General features: G+C 32.8%; 1 long non-coding RNA gene across 1 annotated transcript; it reads left to right on the forward strand.

Moving 5' to 3' along the window:
• The first annotated feature begins 442 nt into the window (after positions 1-442).
• On the forward strand, positions 443-5000 carry LOC106794690 (uncharacterized). The gene is made up of 4 exons (XR_005889424.1): positions 443-702; positions 833-1093; positions 2909-4660; positions 4748-5000. It is a non-coding gene; the product is annotated as an uncharacterized lncRNA (long non-coding RNA).
• The last annotated feature ends 3309 nt before the right edge of the window (positions 5001-8309 follow it).

Genomic DNA, 8309 nt, shown 5'->3' on the forward strand with positions numbered 1-8309 from the left:
TATATTTTCATCATTTGAATAAATAAATCTTAATGATTATTAGTGTGTTTAGAAACACATTTAATCGTATAAATCACATATACTTGGATGTAAAAACAACATTGTTGATGCAGGATCAAACATATAATGACATATAATAAGAATTTGTCCAATGATTACACGTGATATTAATATGAAATAATTTCCATTAAAATTAATAATTAATTTTTGTCCAAAATTATAAATACACATAAATTGAATATCTAAGATTTTTTTTCATACCCACATTAGCTATATATTAAATGAATGATGAGTGGGATGTGTAAAGGAAAAGTCGGAGCATTTATTATGTTAGATGTTACTCTTGTGATTAATGTTGGGCTATTTTTTTTTAATTATTTTCGTTGTTAAGCTTAAATTCATTAAACCAGTCAATTGCTGTCACCTATTTATTATGACAAAATCCAGACGCATCAGTACCATTCTAGAGCATCTTGATAATATATTCCTCGTGATAGAATCTAGCTATGTGGAAGGGGTCCAATCAATAATGAAATTAGTCGATAATAGTAATATCTTTTCAATAATAGTGTCCTTCGTTCTTGTTCGGTGTGGTGTTTTACTGAGTTATTACAGATTAGGTAATAATTAAGATGCGCCCACCGTAATCTTATAGGAAGATTATGAAGAAATTGCTCTCTCTCTTCTTCCCCTCAATGCAAGGTACTATAAAAAATTGAGTGTTACTGTATGTACTCAGTATTTTTATTGGGATATCCAACATCTATGGTGAAATGATAAAAATATTTTTCATCCTAATAATATAAATACTTTTACATCTGTGTCTGTACAGTGCGAAACCTTCATCTCCTCTTCCTACGGCTGCTTCTTTCACTTCACCATTTACTTCTTTTACTTTCTGTCACCGTTGGTGTTGGTGCTTGTTCATCTTCCGCTCTTCCGTTGGTGTTGGTGTTTGTTCATCTTCTGCTCTTCCGTTAGTGATGGTGGTTGTTCCTCTGTGGTACTGGTTGTTGTTGTTAGTGGTTGTTGGTCATTCGTCTTCTTCACTTCTTCAGTTTTTCTTCTCGTTCGTTGGCTAATCTTGTACCAGGTAAGTGGTCCCCTCCCTTTGAAGCTATTTTTGTTGAAGTGTTCAATGATTTCTTGCTATTATGATGTTGTTGCATGATTGTATTGTTTTATGTAATTGGTTTTTGGTGTTTGTTGGTGTTGGTGTTGGTTTTTTTTAAGCTTTACCGGAAAAAATGGCATGTTGCCGACAAAACCCATACGAATTGAGGATCCGTATGGGTCATACGGACGTATGACCCATATGGATTACCAATCCGTATGGTTTTTTTTTTCTTTCTAAAGTTAATTGATTTTTTTCTTTTATTTTTGGTAAAATTTATTTAAGTTATTATTAAAAAAATTTGACAATGTGTTGTTGCCATACGGATCAGTATGGTATTTTTTTTTAAATTAAAAAAGTATGTTTAAATTTTTATTTTTGTTACAATTTTTTTTAAAATTCTTGTGAGTTAATTTTAAATTTTTTTTAATAGTTGTTATGTATTGTAAAAAAAATGATTTTAGTTATTAATTAAAATTTAATTAGCGTTATTGCCATAGTGATTCGTATGGTATTTTTATAATTTTTTTAAATTAAAAATAATTATGTTTAATTTTTTTTTTGCAATTTTTTTACAAATTCTTGTTAATTATTTTAAAAAAAATTAGTAGCTGTTATGTATGGTAAAACAAAATAATTTTAATTATTTATTAAAATTTAATTAACGTTATTGCTATACGGATCAGTGATTCGTATCCGTATGAACTATATGAATCACTGGTATTTTTTTAAAATTAAAAATTATGTTTAATTTATTTTTGTTGCAATTTCTGTTAAAAGTTGTTATGTATTGTAAAAAATTATTTTAATTATTTATTGAAATTTAATTTTCATTACTGTCATAAGAATCACCGATTCATATGGTATTCTTTTTTTAAATTAAAAAGTATGCTTAAATTATTTTTTGTTGCATTTTTTTTAAAGTTGTTATGTATTGTAAAAAAATTATTTTAGTTATTTATTAAAACTTAATTTGTGTTACTATCATACGGATCAATGATCCGTATGATATTTTTTTAATTAAAAATAATTATATTTAATTATTTTTTTTTGCAATTTTTTGAGTTATTTTTGAAAAGAAAATTAGCAGCTGTTATGTATGATAAAAAAATTATTTTAGTTATATTTATTAAAATTTAATTAGCGGTATTTTCATATGGATCAGTGATCCGTATGATTCATACGTATTGTCAATATGTATGAATCATACGGATCCATGATCCATATGGTAGTTATTTTTATTTTTTTTAATTAAAAATAATTATGTTTACTTTTTTTGTTGCAATTTTTTCAAAAATTCTTTTAGTTATTTTTTTATTTTTTTATTTTAGTGATTTTTTTAAAAAAAATTTAGTGCAATTATTTTTTAGTGTATTGTAATCATTTGTGAAATTTAATCATGTATTGAAATTTTAAATTTTTAGTGATTTACATGTTAGTCTCCCTTTTTATATAATTTGGCTAGTTTTTTAATTTAATTATGTATGGTAATATAAGATTGTATTAGATTAGATTAGATTAGATTTCCCATTAAGAGTAAGATTATATTAGATTTCCCAAATTAAGACTAAGATTAGATTAGATAAGATTTTTAAAACTAAGACTATATTTAAATTAATTAAAATTTGTTAGTTATAAAAATAATTCAATTGAAAATTATAAATATTTTTATTATACAAAACATTGAAAGAAATATTTTAATTGTATAACAAATTTGTAAGTTATAAAAAATGATTGAAATCAAATATTAAAATATATTCACTGAATATAAAAAGCATGATAATTATTATGCAGATAATAGTTAGAACTAGAGGTCTTGGTCGAGCTTTAGACTGATCAATAGGAAAAGTCTTGGGGAGGAGAGACGGGAGTGACGATGATGCCCCCAGCGGTGAAGGCCTACTGCATCAGCCCGTAGATAGCGACAACAAGAGCGTGTTGTCGAGGATCCTCCTACGGCCACAGAGAAATTGAACGAAGAGCAGTCAGAAGCACCGGTTGAAGAAGCTGTGACTAATGTTGAGGGTTTTCCAGGAGGATCCCATGACACATTAATTCTCACAGATTTTGAAAATCACATTGCTTTGGAGTCTGGAATGGAGACGTATGTAATTTTTTAAAAACATAAAGAACGTAGTTTACTAGTTAATAATTTTTTTACATCATCAATATTATTGTTTGCAGGAACGTCTTGAGCTGAAGCTATCTTCCCATGGAAGGAAGATGGCTAAGTACGGGAGGCCTGCTCCAGATATTGAAGGCCTTGTGGCGGTCAGTGGACTAAGTCCTTTGATCGCCTATTCCTTAGATACGGGCGATCAGAGACTAATGTCTTCTTTTGTGGAACACCGACATAAGGAAACTAGTAGTTTCCATTTGCCCGTCGGAGAGGTGACTATCACCTTGGATGACGTTGCGTCATTGCTACATCTATCTGTTGTAGGGGAGTTCCACAACTTCGAGCTACTTCATGTCGATGACGCTGTTGAAATGTTGGTGGAATTACTCGAGGTCAACGCTACAGAGGCGAGAGCTGAGACGATTCAGTGTCATGGCTCTTATGTTCAACTATCGCTGCTGCGAGACGTGTATCAGCTAAAGATCGAGACATGTCATTGGATCATAGCAGCGCGAGCGTATTTGTTGCATCTTCTTGGATGCACACTCTTTGCTAACAAGAGTGTCACACACGTGCACGTGATATTCTTGGATACACTGCGTGACTTGACACAGAGTGGGGGTTACTTTTGGGGCGTTGTTGCACTTGTGCAAATGTATGATAATTTAAATGACGCGTCCAAGAGCACGGTGAGACAGCTTGTAGGATATATCACTCTGTGACAGGTTAGTTAAGATGTTACGAAAAAAAATTTCATTGAAGTTGAATATTATATGTTGTCGTGTATTTTAATGAATATGCTTGCAAAATATATTTAATGTTGGATCTACAAGTATTTTTCATCTATTGGTTCTGCTGTTCTTGCCGAGGATTATGATGAGAGGAGACCGTGTGCATGTTGATGGACCTCTGACAAGGCACTGCCCGTTTCCACGTATAGTAGGCGTTTGGATAGACTGACCCATGACGTGGTGTGTTGGATTTTGTACGGTGACCACTGTTCATTTAGAGAATTTGAGGTCATCTCATTATTTTACGGCTATCTCAGATGGGGCCCCTTGACAGTCATTAACCGACCGGAGAGGGTTGTAGGACAATTTGGCTACATCCAAACTATTCCGCCACATCCTGTTGCGTCATTGTTCTTTGTTGAAAAAATTAATGATAGATGGATGCAGTTTGGTGAGTACATTACACCTGTATGACAATTATGTGCAGTTTCTGGCCACGGTTCGCTAGATTACATTGATTGGTTTTACTTGATCTCACACTCATTCATGAGTCTGGCACAGCCAGGGGATCCTCCTAGAGTGCCGCCGGTTCAACAATATGAGGAATTTGTTGAAGCAGATATGTATCAGCAACTGATGGCAGTAGCGGCACCTAATGAGGCAGATGTTGATGTGCATCATGTTCGACATGCAATAGTAATATTTTTTTTGGTATTTGTGTTTGTTGTTTTCTTTAGTATTTTATTACTAACAATTGTTATGTTTGTTTTTTTCACTTGCTAGGATGACATTGTAGCAATTGGTGATAAGTTGGAGAGGCTACTGAATCTGAGGATCAAGGAACAGAAGCATATACTGTTGTTGAAAAATGTGTGGGCATCGCAAGAAGCTACATTGCCCAACCAACTGTAGGTCATAGATCGAGGCGTAGGCAGTGTACAGACGATCATTGAAGTTGTTTTATTTTTTCCTTGTATATGTGATTTATAATTTTTTGGATAATTTATTTATTTGGTACATTTATTTTTTGACAGTGACATTTGGTTATTTATTTGGAATATTTTTAATTTTGTGGATAATTTATTTATTTGGTTCATTTGGTTAATTTTTAATTTTAATGATTATGTGATATAAATTTTTGTGATTCCTTTATCGTCAATTAGCTATTAATGTTGCGTTAAGAAATAAATTAATTCGTGCAGCAAAAATAAATTACGCATGTATGATACATCGTTGTCAAACTTGACAATACACTGTGAAATGCATGCGTATTTTTAAAAGCAATATATGTCTGTGAAATCCAAAAAAATTTGACATTCCTTTCGGATGTACCATCAATGAATTGAAGGATTTGATCAAGCAAGTTGCACCTCAAGGGATTCCCCCTTATGGTATTCATGAATCACAAACGATAAAGCGATTGTTTTTTTCGACAACCAGGTCATTATGAGTATTTAGACAAAGTTATCAAATTTGAAATTATTGAGTTGAAAACTGATAATGGCATGCTAAAGGTCTTAGTACAATCTAACTACTGGAAACAATTTGGGTCAATAAAAATTTTAGCTATTTTTAGTAAACAGGTAATGGAAATGGAAGACAACATGTCTCGGTCGCAACATGATTCAATGCAAAATTAGTATTAGTTAATTGTAGTTTTTCATGCAATTTTTTTTTTGTTTCAACTATGTTGAAGTTAATGTAATGTTTGAATTCGTGTCCATTAGCAAATGAAATCATATGATTATTATTTTCAAAGTTTTTAATTATTTTCTAACTTTTAAAAATAATGATTGAAAGCAAAATTTTGAATGTCAACAAAATAATAATTTACACAAACGTCAATGGTAATAACATTTTATGTTCATGGTTCACCTAAATCAACAAATTTGATTTTTAGTCTAGACAAAGTTGTGTAACACTGCAGTTTACCCATGTATGGAGTGAGCCATTGCTTTGCCTGAGAATGTGTACTCCATAACAACCCCACTAGTGGTAAAGGACAATGGTCTCGTAACTGAACCTGTTAGATAACGACAACCAAATTGAACGTAAGATACCTAACTACAGTGTCACCAATTATACTAACATCATAATTATGCAATTACCTGTACAAAATTATTTCCATACACATGACCAATGCATATTATGTGATGGACATAAGAATTTGGTGGCGACTAGCTTCTAAAAGGGAAAAATGTCATACTTTGTTGTCGTGAAAGAAAAACAACGATCATGTTGTATCATGAAGCAATAACATATCTCATATTTGTAATATTCATCCATATATCTATGGTAACCTACATGTAAAAGACAACAAATGACGATTACTTAAAGGTTATTTTAAGAAAAAGTGACATAACAATGAACTTACGCATCATAGATAATCTGTCAACAAATAGGGAACATTTTAATTCCTCAAATTTCTCTATGCCCCCAACCAGATTGATATACTCTTCGGACTAGCTTGTCAGTTCTTTATGCAGATGGTTGCACACCAATGACCACGATTCTTCACCTATACCCAATAACGCAGCTATTGCCCGATAACCACAATTACCATCCGCTTTGACATCAATAATGTTTTTAATAGAATCCTTAATGCAATGATGAAATTGATCCAACATTGGAATATTTTGTCTTTGTATTGGGTCCTCAAATGATGATGCATTACGTTTCACTGATGAATTACTATTTTGCACAAAGTGTAATGCATCAACATACTCCCAATAGGATGAATCACATTTTGTTGACTTTTGTTGTTTGGTCAACGGTTTTTTTGGAGCACCCTTGGTCTTCACCTTTTTTTCGAGGAGGACACATGGAGTTCATATCAGGATAAACAATTTCTCGCAGCTTTGACTTCAAATGTACTTTACCATAAACATCGAGCTGCTCAAAGCGTTACGATATGGTTTCCATCTCCTCAGTTATGGTCACTTGTGTCTCACATAACCCTTGATATAAAAAACTAAGTTTCCACAAAAAAAATATGGATTGTCTCGGGTGGTATGGAGCTAACAACATATTTAAACAACTCACATGCACATGGAAGATTGTGGGTACTCCTCATGACACATCTACATCGTGATGGGTTTTTGTCTGCATAAGCTACACGCTCATACTCAGTAGCAATTTCATTTAAAGTGTACCTTGATACCATGCCAAGTTATTTTTTGTACAAGGTTACTTTAAACATATGTCCAACCACGTGCGTGCTTGTCTCAAAAGATGCTTTAATATGGGTGTGTTGAAGTGTCATCATATTATTCATTGCTTCCTAAACACTGCATATGTCACCAACAAAGTTTTGTAAGAGTCTCTTTAGTTACCAATGAGCACTCTCAACCCTATAGATGAAATATACAACAACATGTAAACAAATGCATCACTTTCATTTAAGTCAACACTTAAACAAATGAACACAAACAAAAAAAAATATTTAATACCTGTCAGTGGTTGTGTTTCCTAGATGCATCACTTTGTTGGTCCATGCTTTCACGAATCTTTCTTTGTGCGGAATCACCCATGTTTGACATATATAGTCCACAAACATAGGCCACAGAGAGCAAGCCATTTCAAAGTTTTCAAGGTACTCATCAAAAGAAATCTCACATGGACAGTCAACCAAACTCCCCCAAGCCTCCATCACATAATCCCATGCATTCTTTTGAGCAACCAAGTTTTTGCACTTTGTCTTCACATTCTTGTCAATATGGAATCGACACAACAAGTTCGTAGCATCTGGAAATATAATTTTCACTGCATTCATCAAAGATAAATCCCAGTCGGTAACAATAACCCCGGGGAGTGCATCAACTCTCATGAAAAGACCCTGAAACCACTATAGAGCCCAAACAACATTATTAAGTCGTTCTCCTTCCAAGTAAGCAAAAACGGCAGAGAATGTCATTCCTGTTGGTGTAACACCAACAATATCAAGCAACGACAGCTTGTACCTATTTGTTTTGTAGGTATTGTCGATCAAAAAAACCAAATTATAAGAATTGGTTAACTTTACTGCATCAGGATGACATCAAAACAAGTCACGTACAACATTATCATCCTTCAGCCTATGCCAGTGAACATATTGATCTCGATCAAGCAACATATTCAGTTGTTGCATTTTGGTGTTACTCCCTCTTATGGAAGAACGGTAAGCATGTCTCGTATTGTAAATTTGTTGTATAACTATTGTCATTGTGCTCCTTCAACGTCAACAAAATATTTTTTGGCTTCACCATGGACTTTGTCATATCAACAACAACAATTTTCTCATCCTTTGTCAGTCAACCCGCATATGGATGCCCAACGAATGACTTTTTCATTTCGTGATTGTGAACCC

Source organism: Glycine max, chromosome 1 (assembly GCF_000004515.6).
Source record: "Glycine max cultivar Williams 82 chromosome 1, Glycine_max_v4.0, whole genome shotgun sequence".
NCBI classification, from domain to species: Eukaryota; Viridiplantae; Streptophyta; class Magnoliopsida; order Fabales; family Fabaceae; genus Glycine; species Glycine max.